Source organism: Archocentrus centrarchus, chromosome 2 (genome assembly GCF_007364275.1).
Source record: "Archocentrus centrarchus isolate MPI-CPG fArcCen1 chromosome 2, fArcCen1, whole genome shotgun sequence".
Lineage (NCBI taxonomy): Eukaryota > Metazoa > Chordata > Actinopteri > Cichliformes > Cichlidae > Archocentrus > Archocentrus centrarchus.
The window spans coordinates 12,924,124-12,943,818 of NC_044347.1; the positions used below are offsets into that span (position 1 = coordinate 12,924,124).

Genomic DNA, 19,695 nt, shown 5'->3' on the forward strand with positions numbered 1-19,695 from the left:
TGTGTCATTTTTGAAGGAAAATTAGCCAAGGTTGTTAGCATTCAGTTTCTGATTCAAATAACATTTCATCTGTATTATGAACAACTGTTTAAAAGAGAATAGATAAAGATCAATAAATCCAATAAATACACAATATTCTAATAGGTTTAGAGGTTTTAAATATTTTCGTTAATTTTCCCAAAACATTTGCACAGTATTTCAGGGTTATTATGACTCATTTTCTTAAATGGTAAAAGTTAGCAAACCAAAAATATCTGTTTTTTAGGCTGTGAAAGTTGATTTGCATAAGGTTGATGGACAGTTTGTGTTTCAGCCTTTATTTTCCATTGTGATAAATCTAAACAGAACATCTCTGTGAGGGTTTAGTTTTGTGTCAAATGAAATCTAATGAAGTCATTTGCCTCTTTGAATTCACCTTTAACAGACTGAGGTTGAGGTGCCAGTGTAAATAAAGCTCACAGATCTGAAAGACAAAGTGGACTAATGGCCATAGAAACTTGTATTTAGACAAACTCCTTCCATCATGTGCATTGACCTTCTTTATTTGGGACAACATAACATTTTTGTCACCAGTGAAAATGTGAATACTTTGTTAATGTCTTTACCTTTTTAAGGGAAAAGCAGGCACATATGTGGAGTGGGGAGATTTCTATTTATCCATGGGAAGCTGACATGCATGATCTCACTCCTCCATCCGTCTGATCCGCCCTGCGTGGCACTGAACACCCTGCACCTGTTCGTGTGCATTGATGTGAAATTTGTACATAACACACAACACTTACTACCTTTTTTTGTTTTGGGTGGGATGGGTAATTTTTTTTTACCATTTGATCATTATTTTTAAACATTTTCTTTTCTTAAGATTCTAATATAATGATTCCTTTTGAGTGGGATGTATTTATTTGTTGATCTATTTAATTTTAAATTTTTTTCTGTAAAGAAGAGTGCAATCATCACTGTAGGCCAGTAACTCCATGCTTTTATTAAACTGAATTATGAATAAGATCATTAAAGCATGTGTTCCAATGGGCCTGTATACAGTCAATGTGTGAGTCGTCTTTTAAAGCAACGACATGCAGACGTGAAACAAAAAAAATCCATTTTGCTGCCCCCCCCCCCCCCCCCCCCCCCCCCCCCCCCCTTTTCTGCCTCTTTCTTCAACATCTTGCATCTCCCTTTTTATCTTTTACTTAATCTCCAGACACCTTTTAATCTCCTCTTCTACCTTCTTGTCTCCTCTTGATCTGTCTTTTTTGGTGCTAATAAGTACACACATCCAGTTCAGCTTATCCTCATAATGCTCCTGATAGGACAAAAACATGATGCTTAACTTAAGGAACAAAACAAATGCTGCTGCTCATGCAAGAAGCTTGAAGATCTATTTGCATTATTACTGTGGTGCTGAAGTCCTGGGTCCAAAGGATGAGCAACTTAAGAGAAGCCCTCACTATAAAAATACTGTGGATGTCTTTGTTTCTATACAAGCTTCCTTTAACTTGTAGTCCACCACTGGTGTTTAAATAATGTTTGGTTACTTAATGTAATCACTGGTTCTTTGATAACAGAGTGAGGTGTTTCACTATGGGAATTGCTTTGGCGTGACCAACTACACAAGCTTCCAATGAGACCACGTCTGTTGGTGACAGACCTGTTGAGCCGTGCTCAGGGCCTTACCTCTCATCCTAACATGGCTGACCAGCTCCTCCCTATTCATTCTAAGCAGATTTTCTTTCCATGCACTGTTAGTGTTAACAGTGTCCAAGCAAGGAGGGGAATGATGGGGAAACACCTCACTCTGTTATCAAAGAACCAGAGATTACGTTAAGTAACCAAGTGTTCTTTTTCTAACTTCGCTCTGTGTTTCACTATTGGAGTCTGGTCCCGGATTGCGCCAGCCCTCCCAAAGCTATGCTCCAGTACTGCTCAGGATCTCAGCTTGGACCTGAGGCATTAGACTCTAGGACTGCCTGAGCCAGGGATGACTGTGCAACATCCAGCCTATAAAACAGCACAAATGTGTGTGGTGTAGCCGAACTTGCTGCTGCACAGATATCCTGGACCTTTGAACAAAGCCCAAGATGTGGCTATACCCCTAGTAGAATGAGCTCGGAGCCCCAAAGGGGGCTGAGCACCCTTACAGCTATAGGCCAGAGTTATTGCCTCTACAATCCAATGTGATAGCCTCTGGCAGGACAAGGGCCTGCCCTTGTGAGGGGGGCCCAGGAAACAAACAGCTGATTTGATTTTCTGAACCCAGTTGTTCTGTCCACATATATCCCAAATGCCTGCACAGGGCACGAGGTGATAAGCCTGTGCTCCTCTACAGAGGAAAATAGAGGTGGATGAAATGTCATTGGTTTTACTGTCGGGCACCTATATGATGACTCCATCACCTTAGGGACAAAGGCTGGGTTTGTCCTCAGGCGAGCTTTAGTAAGACCAGGGGCCAACTGCAAACAAGAGGAGCGAATAGACAAAGCCTTAAACTCACTTGCTTGGCTGTAGTTAGAGCCAACAGTAGAGCGGTTTTACGTGAGAGAAACTTCAGCCCCACCGCCTTGATCGGCTCGAAGGGGTGGCGGGAGTGTGCATCCAAGACGAGTGACATATCCCATAATGGGACAAGTGGCCTTGAGACTGGGAGCTTACAGCGCACCCCCTTCATGAAGCGGCATACATAGGTTTATCACCCAATCCCACATGCCAATAGCTGTCAAATAGACCTTTATTGTAGAAAACTATTTTACTCTAGCAAATCCTGAAGAAAACACAGCACCTCTGCCACAGAGCACTGAAAAGGGATTACCTGCCTTTCATAGCACCACTCTTCAAAAACACGCTATTTACCACTGTAAAGAGTATGTGTAGAGGAAGCTCTTGCCTTCTGAATGGTGTCAGTAACCTTCAGGCCTGCAGCATTCAAATTCAGTCTTTCACGGGCCAGGCCCAGAGAGCCACCCGGTCTGGGTAAGGATGATATATCTCCCTCACCTGAAACAGAAGGTCCCGGCGGGTGGGAGCGGCCATGGTTCGTCCACCAGGAGCTGAATTATTTCTGCTATCCAGTGTTTTGATGGCCACCGTGGAGCTATTAAAATTAGCGACAGCCCCTGATCCCTCACTCTGAGGTTGGGGAGATAAGGTTGAGAGGTGGAAAAACATACAGCATGGATGGGCCAGAGTATCCATGACCAGTGGGGTGTCTGGGTCTGACAGGGAGAAAAACAGTGGGCAATGTGTGTTTTCCTGCGAGCCAAAGAGATCTACAGCAGCCCGGCTGTACCTCTGCCATTTCTGCTCCACCACCTGTGGGTGAAGTCTCCAAAGTCTGAACAGTGGGTTCCCTTTGGACAGAAGATCCAGCTCCCTGTTCAAAATACCTGGCATGTGAGTTGCTCAAAGGGAGAGGTATTTTTGTGCTGCTTCACACAATTATTTCCCTGGCCCTGTGCAGCTGTAGGGAATGAGTACCACCCTGGAAGTTGATATAAGCAACTACAGTGCATTTGTCCGTTTTCACTAAAACATGTTACCCCCGGAGATACAGCAGAAAATGCATTAGAGTTAAGCACACTGCGTGGAGCTCCAGTACACTGATGTGAGCCCGAGCCAGCCTCCGGAACCAAACATGATTTTCTGCCCTCCCCGTCATGGTTGCGCCCCACCCTAACAGGGATGCATCCATGGTCAGAGTCATCCTGGATGACACCTCCCCCAGAGGTACTCCTGCCACGAGAGCTCCTGGGTTCTTCCAAGGCTTGAGAGCCGCGATACATGACGGTGTTATTTTTACACTGCGACCGAGATGGCGGCAAGGGCACAGACGTAGGGATGTGACCAACACTGAAAATCATAAGCAGCTCCAAATGCACCACAGATATTACCGAGGCCAAATGACTGGGGCATAACCGGGGACACTTTCTCCATCATGTCCGCCCAGCTTGTTGTGGCTCGTGACTGATGGATATCAATCGTAGCATTAGTGGCTGACAGGCAGGGGTTCTGGCTACTCTCAGCCTCCTTTCCAGGACTTTCTCTGGCATCAAGGCACAGTGGGCGCAACCCTGTGGGTCCACCAGAGAAGTCTGTGCATGTTTAGCACCCATACAAGCTATGCACATTGGAATGCCTGGAATGGAGGCACCACTTGATGTGGGGCATGGGCGGGATACAGCCTCTTTGGCCTTTGGTTCTGACCCATTGGCAGGGTAGGAGCCGTAGCCATAGTAGTCGGAAAGGGGGTGACAGTGAGCTACACGAGGCTTGACGTAACACACTAGCCTGTTCTTAGCTAGTGCTAGCAATGGGGTTAAGTCCAAGCTAGTCGCCATGAGAGTCAGCTTGTCATGACACGTTAGCTGAGCTCTACCAGTTGATTCAGCTAACAAAATAATGGGTCAGGTTAGCAAATTAATGCTAGCCAGACACTGAAAAGCTTGCTGTAACACATTAGCCCAAGTTACACACACAATGGCTACCCCACTAACAAAAAACCAGGCAACTGCTGGAGCAGCTCACCACAAAGCAATCACTGTCCAAAGATCTATAAGTACAAGTACACTGTTTTCGAAGGACTTGCTCAGCACAATCCAGACTGAAAACTGTGACGTACTCCTCTACGGGACACCTGAGAACTGTTAAACAGCTAACCAAGCTAGACTGGATGCACTGAGGGAGCTGGATGTAGTTTCTCGGGGGAAGAAAGCAAGAATGAGTAGGGAGGAGCCACTGTTGTCAACTCCTCAGTAAGGAAAGTAGCTACTGGCTGTCCTAAAAGTCGCCAGAAGTCACTATATGACGTAATCACCTAATTTGCATAATTGGTTATTTGCATGTAGTTGCAATCGAGGCTGTAGGAGAGAGGAATAACACCTTTGGAGAGACAAAAAGTGAAGAAAAAAAGACCCTAAATATGTTTAGAACTACTAGGGCTGGGGAATATGGACAAAATAATATCTCAATATTTTTTACCATAATGGCGATATACGAAACATATCTTGATATTTTTTCTTCCCAAAGGAATAAACAAAAAGGCACTTCTGAGTCAAAGCTACATGTCCCAAATGTCACACAGACACTTTTATTAACATTCAGCTGTAGATGCACATGAGAAATTGCTAAAAAAATAAACCACTGGCATATTTAAATAATAATGCTCCTCAAATAAATTAATGTTTTTTCCTCCATAACAAAAGACTCACAGCCGTGCTATTAAAATGTAAACAGAAAAGATACAGAAATATATAAAATAGTACATACCAACAGCCAGGTACTATTGGGGGTCCGGGCGATGCCAAAGCATCTGAACGGACGCAGTACGAAGGCTGTATGTACACAAAACACGGCGCTAGCGGAGGATTTCAGGTTAACAAAAAAACTCTCCAAAAGTCACTGACATCACCGCAAAAACTTGCTAAATTTGTCACTAGTCGCTTTTTGGAAAAAAAACTCCCTAGGGGGGTCTGAAAAACCGCTAAATCTAACGACAAAGTCGCCAAGTTGGCAACACTGGGAGGAACTGGTCAGCTGTGTTAGGATGAGGGGCGGGGCCCTGTACACAGCTCGACAGGTCTGCCACAGACAGACGTGGTGTCATTTGAGTGAAGTTAGGAAAAGAACCACTGGCAACATGAAGTGGGCAGGTCCTTAAACTTTTCTGCTATTACCCACCAATAAGAGCAAAGAATACCACTGATCAATGTGATGGCGTGGTTAAATAAATTAAAGGGTTATCTAGTCATCTGGAGTCTGGAATATGTACTTGCAACCAACAGTGATAAAGTCATAATCTATGAGTGAATCACTTCCTGTGTGGATGCTCTTTTACAGACTGCTGAGCAGCCTGAATGGGCAGACTGTCAATTCCTCAGTGAGAAGGGTCGTGACCTTCGGTTTGGTTTCAGAACAGATGGTTTACTGCCAGAAGCACAGCCTCTGATCTTCCCCATCTTCAAGCATTTCCTGAGGATGTCTCGACTCTTTGTCGGAGAAAACTGTTGCATAGCTGATATCACTGATTGTGAAGGAAAATGTGTATTCCCTGAGTGGTTGCAAGTGATTGCTGAAGGTTGCAGGCAGTTGCTGTGAAATCAGTTGCTAAAGCCACAGTCACCCAAGTCGGTCAGCCCTGGTAACCACCAGCTGCTGGGGGAAAATGTGTATTCCACGACCAGTCACTAGCGTAAAATTAATCACAGACAGCTACACGGTACTGTACTGAAAACCTCCTTCCGATTTTTTAGGTTGCCGTGGTTTCCAGCTCTCGTCTTCAAACACATACTAAAGTAGTGAAACTGGGAAAAGTGCAATACAAATCAGAAATGCAGAACATATGCTACAAAGTAAAAGTCGCACCTTCCTGCTGCAGGCATAACTTTTACTTTGAAGGCGAATGTTCTGGATTTCTAATTTGTGTTGCACTTTTTTTGTGTTTCACTACCGCTCGGATGTCAGGGAGGGGTGTAGTTCTGAGTCCGGCAGTTCTGTATATTAAAATAAAGAGGCATACAACATAAGCTTGTTTATAGCTTAACTGTAGGATTTATTCTGTGTCCTTACGCAAGGAAACACAAACATATCAAATACTTCCCATGATAACCAGCAACTTGCTGCATAGTGTAGGGTGACAGATGTTAATACATTATCAGGAAGTGCAGAAGTAACTTCAGCGAATGTCATTACATAGAAACTGAAGCACAAGGAAGTCAATCTCATGGCCATGGTAGCCCCACATTTCTTCCAGTATTGCAGTCACAACACTTGCAACACCAATTTACTATAAACTAATGCAATCCCCATAATTGAAACATATACATGAATTACTGTCTTTATGACTCCTCTTATAGCAACAGCATGTATAGAACTAGTCTTACTGACTAATTAACCCTTTATGTACCTATTAACCCATTAATTTACTGTAACAAACAGCATTGTGCTTCATTAGCACGACTACTGCACTTGAAGCTCACTTTACCCACTAGCAAGAAGTCCGTTAGCCTAGCATGACCACATTGCAGTTACAATGTCACTTTAACACAATACTTAAGCATTACTTAGTGTCTAACATTTTATGTTACTTTAACTTATTTATTGTTGGAACAGGGAAGTACCTAAAAACCCAAAACAAGTTCAGAAGCACCCCTTCACCATTATTACCCAAAGAAAAGTGGTCTAACTGTATTGTGCTGCATAGAAGGAACAAACCAAGAAAATCATGCGTTAGTAAACCTTAAACCAAAATATGATTCTTCACATATTCATGAACATTTTTAAATATGGGTATTTACATTTAAACATGTATAAAAATCATATTAGTCTTAGCTGGAGCTGCGGATTCAGTTCCTGAAAAGATGCCTCCACCCCCAGGTCAAAGGTCAAACCTGCTTCTACTCCTCATTTTGCTGAACAGTGAGATGTCTTTTGTCATTCAATTAAAAAAACAAACAAAGAAGAACTAAGAATGCCATAGAGGCACTGATAGAAGCAGGTTTATAATATTCATCCATCAATTTTCTACTGCTTATCTAATTCAGGGTCCAATTCCTTTCTGATGAACTTCTGCTTCAAATTCATATTCTGTAGTAACTTAAAAGTACAGGACATAAAGATGTGTGTAAAGTCTAATTTCTTGGTTTATTTTTCTTTGTTTCTTTATTTTCTTCATGTTCCTGTCTCAGATAGGTGTGTGTGTGTGTGTGTGTGTGTGTGTGTGTGTGTGTGTGTGTGTGTGTGTGTGTGTGTGTGTGTGTGTGTGTGTTTGCTTCTTCTTCTCTTCTTATCTCCTGCAGGTTGTTATGTTAGCTTTTCAGTGTTACTGAAAGAGAGAAATATGACACAGAGACATAAAAGAGGTGCTTTATCACAGCTTCTCTGTCTGAATGAACGCGAGTTATTTCAAATTGAGTCAACACTCTGTCCCAAATCCATGGAAACTACAACAGCAGTGACAATAAGATTAAAGTAAGACATTCCAGGTAAACACAGAAAATATTCTTAAATACCAGCAATCACTTCAACAGATGATTACTGACATTAAAGTAATCTTTATTTGCATGACGGGTTTTCTGAAATATTATGTCTAAACATGCTAATGTGCTGTTTTCTATCTGAATATGTGACAATTTCCATATGCTGGAGATCTGAACTTTGGATAAATAGAAGTTAAAAATACCAATTTTTTTGGTTATTTACCTTTCCATAATCTTACTAAAAATTTGCTAATGTATGTAAAATGTTAGTATTTGTCGTGTTTTAGGAATAATAGTTGGATAATAATAATAATAGGAATAATAATGTATAAATCAGGCTCTGAATTGTATACACTGCCCAGCCCAAAAAAAAAAGGTTAAAAAAAAAAAAAAAAGTGACATGCTCTAATATTTTATTTGACTGCTATTAATGTTGACGACAGCACAGATTCACCATTGCTTAATTTTGATAAACTCGCGCAGTATTTCTGTCCACAGCTGCATTATTTTTTTCTCCAAGATCAGTCAGACTGCTGATTAAAGTCTGGGGTCATAAAAATTATGTGTCATGGTCCCTGAACCCCACTTTCTCAGTTTGAACCTGATGAGTCCTGCCACTGTCATCTTGTAATATGCCCGCACCATCAGGGAAGAAAGAATTCAGTATATTCAGGCAGTCAGCTGACCTCACTGTTTGAGCACGTTGTTCATGTCCTCTGTTTCAAAGATACGTGATGCAGATAAGTTGTGCTCATTGAGATTAACTCTGACTGACTGTAACGTGTTGGCAAGACATTTATAAATTAGATGGTAATTATTTGCAAACTTTCAGGAATCTGTTTGAGATTCATTGCTGTCAGTTTGAGCTGGACTGCAACTGTTTGGAGACAGGCTGCCTCCCACCAGGTGGCCTGTGTAATCTAAACCAGTTGGTCCCTGTAACTACTTGCAATTAGTTGCTGAATGGGAAAAAAATTCAATGCAATCACTGGGCTAGACTATTTTTCATAGTCATAAGGAGCTTGTCATCCTATTTTTACTCTGACTGAGCCATAAAGTAAGCTTTTTTAACTAAGAGCAAGTGGGTGGGGCTTTTTTTTTTTTCTGAGTGAACATGATATGGATTTCTGCTCTATGTGACATCATGCAGATCCAAAAGTAGAAATGACTGTCTTTAACAAAGTGTTTAGATCAATCTGAAGAACATTTTTAGCCCATATTTTTAATGATTTTTTCATTGTGGTGGTGTTGTTCTGCCGGTGATTGTTTCTTGTTCTCCAGTCCAGTTTTTGTAAAGTTTCTCACTTCAATGAGACTCTCATTGAATAAACATTTATTCATTCAATTACTACAGAGAAAAGTCTTCCCTGAAATAGCAATAATTCATTGTATACAATCAAATTTTCCTAAATAAAAATATTATTCTTTTAATTCAGCACATTTTTGGAATAAACACCTTCAAACACAGACCTAAGGAGAGTGGTATGTATTTGATGAGATTTAATTAACCTAGGTTTTCTTTTCTTAAGACAAACAAAGAAAACGAAACAAAATTTTCCCATAAAGCACATTTTTAAAAAAATAAACAGATAAAATTTGATATATAAAGTATTTTATTTCTTAATTCATTACCTTTGTGTCATTGGGTTTCTCTGGATCCCTGCAATAGAATGAGAATGTTTACTTTAGTATGCCTTTTAGCACCATCTAGTGGTACTTGTTAATCGTATTTGAGAGGACGTGAGGTTCTTTTTTTTTTTTTTTTGGAACAAGCAAAAAAGTACAGAACATCTTAATGCCAGGGATACATAAAAAGAGATAAAATTAGAGGAATACAAAAATAATAAAATAACAATATGAAGTAAATATATTACAGAGTTACTGATTAACATGAAATTTGTCCAAAATATAATTTGTTTTAATTGCTTTTTTATTCTCCAGTTAACTGTGGTGCTCTATTGCAGATGTTCTGGACAGAAGTGCTTAATATCGGGGTTGGAGTCTGTCCATCTGGTTTTATGAATATGAAATTTTCCCGGGAGCACCACAAGTTGAATATAGTAAGTGAAGTCTTTGTCCATGTTTTTATCCTCAAAACATACTATAGGTTGAATTATTTGTCCAGTTTTCTATCAAATGTAGTGTTTTAAATCAGTCCAGAACATTCTGACTGAATATTCAGTGATCACTCTCAAATATGTAACTTTATTTTTAACAGGTATGCCATTAATTTCTGACAGATTGTAATCTTTGAGAGGGAACAAGATAGATTTATTCAGATTCTTTTTCAGCCCTGAAACTGAGGAAAAGTCCTGCAACTGCCTTACTCACATCATGAAATAAAAAAAATTGCAGTGTCATCAGACAGTGGTGATAACTTAAATTCTCTTTCTAAGGTTAGGATACCCTGAAATTTATCTTTTTTAATATGCACTGCCATAATTTGTGTGACAAGAAGAAACGGGAATGGGCTTAAAGGATAACCTTGTCTAATTCCAAGGCTAACCTCAAATCTCTGAGTTGTACCACATGCAAGTGGAACCTAACTCTTACAGCCTTTATGTAATGTGGTGATGGCTCGGAAGTGAGATTATAGTAAGCAGTAGATTTTCTTTTCTTAAACCTCTTGAATAAACACCTGGAATGAGTCATAAAGGAAATCAAACAGCAAAATTTCCTCATAAAGAAAATTAAAAAAATAAGCAGATAAAATTTAATATCAAAATTACTTTTACCTCTTTTGCACGGGGTTCTTTGGGGCCGCTGCAATAAAATCAGTATTTATGTTAGTATGCCTTTTATCACATCCAGTGGTCATCATAAACAGCAGTATTTGAGAGGAAGTCTCTGGAGCTTGAAAAAAAAGGGCGACTGAACTTCTTTTTGTTTCTTGAAGTCTCACCTCTCATCTGAAAAGCTTCTTCAGTTCTCAAACCAAAAGGTGGAGAGGCCCCGGTACTTAAACCCCAGTGGGCGTAGTCTCCTGGAGGTGGTTGTGACCCACTGTTGTTCATGTGCATAATCACATGCACCAAGGTGTGAAAGAAGGTGTGGGTCATTTCAATCAGTGGTTTCAACAAGACACTACAAACATTCCTCAGAGATTTTGGTCCGTGTTGACATGACAGCATCACACAGTTGCTGCAGATTTGTCCGCTGCACATCCACAATGACAATCTCCCGTTCCACCACATCCCAAAGGTGTTCAGTTAGATTGAGATCTGGTGACTGTGGAGGTCATTTGAGTACAGAGAAATTACTGTCATGTTCAAGAAACCAGTTTGAGAGGATTTGAGCTTTGTGGCATGGTGTTATATCCTGCTGGAAGCATCCGTAAGAATTGTATTGCCCACTTTTGGTGTGAATTGTAGCCTCATTTTCTGTTTATAGCTGACTGGAGTGACACCCAGTGTGGTCCTCCCGGCAGTAGCCCATCTGCTTCAGGGTTTGATGTGTTGTGCATTCAGAGATGCTCTTCAGCATACCTTGGTTGTCACAAGCATGAAACAATCTGCTCATTCTCCTCTCAACAAGGCATTTTCATCCAGAGAACTGCTGCTCACTGGATACTTTCTCTTTTTCAGAACATTCTCTGTAAACCCCAGAGATGGTTCTGTGTGAACATCTCAGCAGATCAGCAGTTTTGGAAATACTCAGACCAGCCCATCTGGTACAACTATACCACATTCAAAGTCACTTAAGTCACCTTTCTTCCCCATTCTGATGCTCAGTTTGAACTTGTTGTTATGACCATGTCTACATGTCTAAAGTTTCTGCCATGTGATTAGATATTTGTGTTAATGAGTCGTTGAATATGTGTACCTAATGAAGTGGCTGTGAGTCTAGTCTAGGCACTAACATTTTAATGTTAAAGTCACGTTGTCTAAAGTAAGGAAATGGTTGATTACTGTATTTCTGCTTCTTGGCAATAAATCTTGTACACTACTGGAAAGCCTGTTTATTTCTCTTTGAATGGTGCCACATTTGTGGGTTGAGCAGCAGCCATGTCCAAGCTGATCTCACAAGTGCTCAGTGGGGTTGAGGTCAGGACTGCAGGCAGGCCATTCCATCAGGCCATTGCAGGATAGAGTTCAGACTCCCAGACTGTGGAGATATGGGATTGCCACTGGTTGCAGACTCTCATCTCAATATCTCTCTGCATTGAGATTGCCTCCAATAATGATTGTCAGCACCTGGGATACCAGAAGCTCAAACAAGATTTGGCAAGTTTTTCCTGGGCGCAACCCACATACTCAACTCTGCTGCTCAACACACAAATGAATTTTTCTTACAAATGTGGCTCCATTTAAGGGGAAATGAACTCTATAAGATTTATTGCCAAGAAGCATTGTTACAACAAAGAAATAATAAGCCAAACACAGATTTACCTAATTTTTGTGCTAAGTTTGAAACAGTAAATCAGGTGTGTAAACTCCATCTGAATGCAATGCCTGTCCACACTGATTGAGGATTGTGTCCTGAGTTAAAAAAAAAATTGTGCCCTCTCATGGTGAGTTCATGTAACAGCATTTTTGATTATACCTTTCGGGCTGCGGTCTACCTCCAAGTCAACCCTGCAAAGACAGAAAGAGAAATGTTGAAACACAAATTAAGAAATACATTCATGTGATCATATTACCTCATATTTCAGTTTTTAAGGTTACAGTCCTCTACACTCTACAAAGAATATACTGCACTGTAGCAATATATCCATTAATTTTTATTTGATTTCATTTGTATTTCTTTAAATAATGTCTTAAAATAGATTCTAATAGCTTTGTAATATTATGCTGTATCATTTGGGTCTACAAAGTGTTAACTGTTAAACTAGTACCACTTTTTATAGTTGTCAATATATAATATTAACTGGCTTCAATAAAATTTTCATTTTATTTTCATGAAAACAATATAACAAACTTTAGCTACTATTTACTGTCCACTTACATGAAGCTGGAAAAACTGTAAATTAAATTACATATATTTGTCCTTTACATGATCAATGCCAGGAACTAAAACAGATTAAAAATCACTTTTGCAAGGGTGTCCTGGGCCAGGAGAGACTGTATGGCTTCAAAAGCAGGAGGCAGAGTTGTGTATGTACATATATGGTGTGCCATATAGTGCGTAAAAGCCACCAATACTCTACTGATTCAGTGACCACAGAGCTCCAGTCCTCCTCTGGCACTGACATTAGTGACATCAGATTTCCACCCTATTTAACTTCATGGTGTCTCACATAGGCACTTTGCGAACTAGGCATCGCTAACCTTAGCTGAAAACCTTCTCAGCACTACCATTTTGCCCAGATACAGTTAGATCTCTTAAAAAAATTAGGAGACGGAAATGCCACAATTCCCAACCACTACTACTGTAGTCCAAAAAATTATAGGTTTTACATCCAAGTTTTTTTTGACAAAAAAAAAAAATGTAAAAATCCACAGATTAATCAGTAAACAGAATTATTGTACTTCCTTTTCTGCCATCCAGCAAAATGAAGTTACTGCAGAGGCAGTTATTCCAGCAATGATTAGAGCCTTTGAATTTAACAACTATAAGTTGCAGCCATGTAGCAGCTAATAAAATCTCTCATCTTAGAAACTGTCTTCATTGCAAACATCACCTTTTCTTCATTTCTTCCAGCAGCTTCTCGTAGTTTTCAATCTCACTCTTCAGGTCTAGCTTGTTGTTGACTGCTTCTTCGTACCCTGTTAGGTTTCCCATCATCTTCTTGAACTGTTTCTCCATATCCTCCATCTGCCTCGATAGGCCAGGGTCAAAGGTTAAAGAATCAGTTAAAAAAAAAACAACAACTCAAACTCCTTGGTGCCAGAATTGATCTCTAACACTGCAGTTAAAAAATAAACATCTCTCTGACCTTTTTCTTTTGTTGGACTAGAATGATCCTATTTTCCTGCTCCCTGATCTTTTGGAGAGCTTTCTTCAGCTCATCCGTGGGTCCATCAGTCACATCCTGCTGCCTCTGGCTTTGCAGCTCATGGATTTTCTACAGGAAGTGGAGGAGTGTGACAAATTATATTTCTTTATTATATTAATTATATTTCTAAGTGCACTAAACTGCAAAAGTAAACTGTTTTAATATTAAATATCCAGGCTTAGAGCGGAGTAAACCTTTTCATGGTTCTCTTTGAACATTATCAGCTCTTGGTGAAGTTAGGGAAAAAATCTACCTCCTGCAATTCATAAATGTGATGGATTTAAAGGAGCTAATAATGCTTGTGTTCTGTTGCCTCATGGAGAATTGATCTGGGATGTTACCACAGCCTGTATATAAAAGATGTACACAGCCACTACAGTGTCACCCATTGGTTTGTAAATTTTGTGAAGGACCAACAAGAACATGAAGGACAAAGACATTAACATGAACAAAGGGAACAAGAATGGCAACAAAGAATTAAATTAAGAACAAGAATACATTCACTAAATACTTATTCGAGTGTATTCTAAACACCAGCAGTCTATTGAAAGTTTAACAAGTCTAACCTCCTAAAACTTACCTAACACCCCCCTAACATCTGACCTAACATCCAATAAGCAGTATACGTTGTGACACCCTATGAGGGTTCTGGCTGCTGTGGAGGCTGTGAGAGGAACGGGTTATGGCTGTTCTAGCTGATTGGCCTCTGAGATTTAAGCTGCTGGTGTCACTAATGCTGCATCAGTCCTTCCACCACCCCCCCCCCCCCCCCCCCCCCCCCCCCCCCCCCTCTCTCTGGAGTTTATTTTGAGCAGCTCACAAAACACAACCAGACACTGCATACCCTGTTTGACACAACTTTGGTTACTTTAGTTTTGTTAAATAAACATTTTCTTTATCTGTCATGTGTGGCCTCCTCCAGTTTTGTCCTTCCCTGGCAGCTGGCCTGGCCCTAATCTTCTTCCATTTAACAAATTATTCATAAATTAGGAACCAAGAAGCTGACTTTGATGATAGAAGCAGAATTGTTGAAACTTTATGGTTGCATTTTCCTTACTGATAATACAGCAGGGAAAAGAAAGCAGAAAAAGAGGAACCTTTTCATAGATTTCCTTTAGGTATTTAATTTCCAGCTTTAGCAGTCCATTGCGTTTCTTCTGGAACTCATAGTCCAGCTCAGCGGTAATCTTGCCCTGCAACATTAAAAAGACCTCAATAAACTAAAAATTACCAAAAAAAACCCTCCATACATACATTTTAAACCCCTTCCAATTTTTGCCACTCATATTTCTGTTAAAAAAGAAAAAAAAAAAAAAAAGACATCCCTGGAATCTCAATACAGGCCAACCAAAAGTGGACCTGTATTTTGGTCCACATTTTTCAAAGCCATCCAGTCCACAGTATTCCAGTATTCATTACAATTTTTTTATGTTATTATTAGACTATTTTCTTTTTGCTATAGATGGATCAGTAAATTTTTTTAAAATGTGTTTCTATAGTGGGACCATGAAAAAAAAAATGTGTGTATATATATATACATATATATATATATATGCATCTATATATTATTGGAGAAAGTAGGACATACCGTTAAAAGATCATCCACCTTTTTTTCTGCATCTTTTCTTCTTTTTTCCTCTTCGTTGATTCTGGAGGACAGTAAGACACACAGTTGTTCTAGACAGACAGCCACTAATGAGCAAGTGGTTTCATTTGGTATAAGCGAAACCTACAGAAAAAGTCCAAAGAACTGCTATCATTTGAAAATGGAAATCCATCCTATCTCATAGCCTGTATGTAGCCTGGGCGGGGGGGTCAGGAAGGGCATTCAGTGTAAACTTTTGCTAAATTAAACATGCAGATTATCAAGACGGTGCAAAGTAGTATCAGGGGAGAATGTAGCTAGGCAGCGTTGGATGGTAGTCTATAGGATGGGTTTGGATGTGTTTGGATGGGTTTGGACAAGTGAAGGGAGGGGTAAAACTTAAATAGTGGAAGTTGAAGAATGAGGAAGAGTGAATAAGTGAAGAGGATTAGAAAGGAGGCCAAGCTGGAGGTGGCAGAGTTGAAGATGTAAAGAATTTTTATTGATAAATTTTATTTATACAGTGCCAAATCCAAATAGCAGCCACCTCAAGACCATTCAATAATTACAGAGAAACACAACAATTAAATGACCCCTGTGAACAAGTACTTGGCAGCAGTGGGAAGGAAAACTTCCTTTTACCAGGAGGTGGGTCATTACAATGAGTGATTTCAGGTGAAACCACTCTGAGACTTCGCCCCATTCTGTCAAGTTACCTATTGAAGTCACCTGAAGAAAGGTGTGAGTGGGGGTTGAGGATTGTAAATGGGTGGGCCATTGGTGAGTTCCCTTCCAAGGCACCTCAACCCCCACTCACGCCTTTCTTCAGGTGACTTCAGTAGGTCACTTGAGAGACTGGGGCAAAGTCTCACTGTGGTTTCACCCGATTGTAATGATCCAGGCCTTTTTTCACACCTTGGTGCATATGATTATGCCCATGAACAATAATGGGTCAACAAACATCTCCAGGGGACACCCAGACTAGGGTTTTTCAGATGAGAGGTGAAACTTCTTCAAGAAACTTCTAAACATTTCCAGCTACTTTTTTCCCACAGTTTTTTAATTTATCAGTGAGAAACAATCACTGATAATCACCATCTCAACATAAAGAATAACATTCATGTTGACAATGAATATTCATTCATGTTAACAAAAGTAATGCTTCAACAGTGTTCTGTAGAAAGATTGCTGAAACTATCAGAATGGACGTGAGGGAGTATACAAAGAAGTAGAAAACTTATAACATGTTTGTATGTCAGTCAAAAAGACTGACCACAACCAAGAGTGGGGATCCAGAAGGGAAACAAAAGTCCCAGCACACTATAATTAACACATAAAATGGCATAAACGCTGCCAACATCATTGGCCACTTACACAGGTTATATCATAGGCTCTATAAAGATCCACTGCAGAAGTCTAAACCACACACTCAGAATAAACAAGTTAATAAAACTGCCCCTGTTAGGTTGACAGTATGAAGATTTTTTTTTCTTCAAGTAAAGCCAACTTTACAAAACCCGCTCACAAACACACACAAACACTAACACATGCACATATTTTAAAAACAAACCAAAAAACATGCTCAACCCCTTCGTGCCCCTCCCACCTCCTTTTGTATCTCTCCAGCTCCTGGGTTGTGATTTTTTCAGTGTCCACCTGGCTCCACAGCTCGCTCATCTTCTCCTCCATTAGGTCATGGATGGATATCAGTTCGGGCCCCTGCTGATTGCTCGTCTGATTCTTGATCTTCACAATGTATTCAGCGAAGCGGTCATTCAGGACCTGCAGCTCTGTGTTCTCCTTGGACTTATTAGCAGCCATGTTTCTGGAAAAGTTCTCACAGAGTATGTGGGATGCAAAGATTTGGCAGTAAGAGGAGGCAGGTTGTGCTGAGGCACTGTAGGAAGTACTGCTGGAGGACACAGAGCCTGGTGAGAGCTGCAGCACTGAAGCGAAATCTGCTGCCCACATCTATTTGTAGTTGCCTCCATCCTCGATTTTTACCCCCCTCCTCCCTGAGAACTGCCCTCCCTCTTCCAGCCTCACTTTTTTACATCCTCCTTTAGTTTCTCTTTCTAAATTCTTTCACTTACTTTTTCCTTTGTATCATGATTTTCCATATTTGCTTTCTCCTTTCCTCCCCTGATATTCTCTCATCCTCCTGAGAACTGATGGAAAAATGTGTCTCTCAGTTACATCAGGAGCAGATACCTCTTTTCCCTTTTTCGTCTCCTTCACTTTTCTCCCTCAGTCCTCACTCTTCTTTTCTCCAGTTATAATCCTCATGCTCCAATCCAAACATCAGAGCAAACTCTTTTTACAGGTTGACAGACCAAGTGTAAATAAGTATGATGTCAGAATTAAAAGCCTAAATTTTGTTCATAGACCACCATTCGTGAACAGACGTCAGAAAGGTATTCACATTACAGAATCAAATGAGTCCAAGACCACAGGCATAAAGAAATGTATTAAAAACCCCAGAGGTATAAAATCAGGTTTGAACAAATGGGTCCTGAGCTGCTGAGTAATGCCTGTTATAGCTCTCTTCTATGTCTTCTAGAAAGTTCAGATGAGACAAAAATGTTCTGTATGATTATGGGTGTGATGTCTGACAAGGAAATATTCCTCAAGGAATTTTTGAATACCAAAGCAGCAAAACTAGTAGTGCATGTAGGATAGTTCCTGTTGGTGACACTCCTTATCTTTGTGAAGAGTACTGTGTTTGTCTCTGTACAGAGTACTGAGATAGAAAGACTGATGCACACATGAAAAAGTGGTTTTCACTTTCAGACTTGTCACAGGACACCTTATTGTTATGTTATTACGGAACCCTGCAAGCCAAGCCAATTTATTTATAGAGCATTTTAAAACAGCAAGCACTGACCAAAGTGCTGAACATGGAAAAATAAAACACAACAATAAACAAGGGACATGAGAGAAAAAAAAAACATGGGAGGGAGAAAAAAAAAGATGTACTTTTGCAAGATCTCGCAATCTAGGAGGAGGCAAATCTGCCATCCTGGAAACTTGTGGCTCACTGGCACTCTTGGCACTTACAAGTGCCGCCTGGTCTCTCATCCTCTGGTTATCCAATACTTGCAGTGCATCTCAGAGAAGACTCTCTCTGGGCCTGGCTGCAGCTGTTTGTCATAGTCTTGGATCAGGAGGTGGCTCAAGTTGACTGCTGTGGCGTAGACATCCACTTGCTTGGATGAGCTTGTCTCTGATGTCAAACTCAGGGGCCAGGGTGATAAGGCGACACAGTTCAAACCTATGAGTATTTCTTCATTCGTGTTTTTTCACAGCACTGATCCTGCCTCCTGCACCCTCTGTACTGGCTGTTCCATCACACTCTATTTCCAGTTGTGAGAATGTGTCTGAAGCAGACATTTTCCTGCTTTGTGCTGTATGTGAACTGTCCAAATTTCATGTGTGAAAACAGTTTTTCTTTTAAGGTGTTACTCCCTCTATGTTGTGTCCTGAAATCCCCCCTCTGTCATTCTGTGTCACTTGGCCTCATTTCTCAATTGGTTAAGTGTGTGCAGCTATGTTTCCCCACTTGTTACCACTTCCCACATTACCTTTTGTATAAATTGTCTCAGTCATCACTTGTCCTTTGCTGAGTTGTCCCACTTAGCTGTGTGCTCCCTTGCTCTGAGTTTTTCTGCCTTTTTTATTTCCTACTCAGCAGTTATTTTGGACATTGTACCTTTACATAAGAATAGGGTAACTATTGATCCCAGAGGGTAATTCATATGTCTGACTGCTATTTGTATGAGAGTTGAAAAGCCTGATGGCTGTGGGTACAAATAATTTTCTGATTTACAATGAACAGGTATTAGTCTGCAGTACTAATATTTTTTGTTCAATGAAGAGTTATAAAGTGAGTGATCAGAGTTGCTCAGGATGTCTTCCAGCGTCTTTAGTGTGCATTTTCCCACCATCTCTCCCAGTGTGTCCAGTCAAGGTCAAGGTTGTCTAGGTATAAACCTAGACAACCTTGAATTGTCATGTCAGTCTTATGTACACCCCTTCAAATAAAGTGTTACCCTATTATTTCCTTCATCTTAGAGGCGTTCAGTATGAGGTGGTTTTTGTGATTCCAGTTGCTGAAGGCTTTGACAAGATCCCTGCATTCAGATCCTTGTCCATTCCTGAGACACGCCACAATGGCATCTTCCAAGTATTTCTGGATGTGGCAGGAATTA

At 40.3% G+C, this 19,695-nt stretch overlaps 1 pseudogene; it reads right to left on the bottom strand.

Annotated features, from left to right (window-relative positions):
* Nucleotides 1-1,931: 1,931 nt before the first annotated feature.
* LOC115798680 (uncharacterized) lies at nt 1,932-17,308 on the bottom strand (annotated as a pseudogene).
* Nucleotides 17,309-19,695: the final 2,387 nt, after the last annotated feature.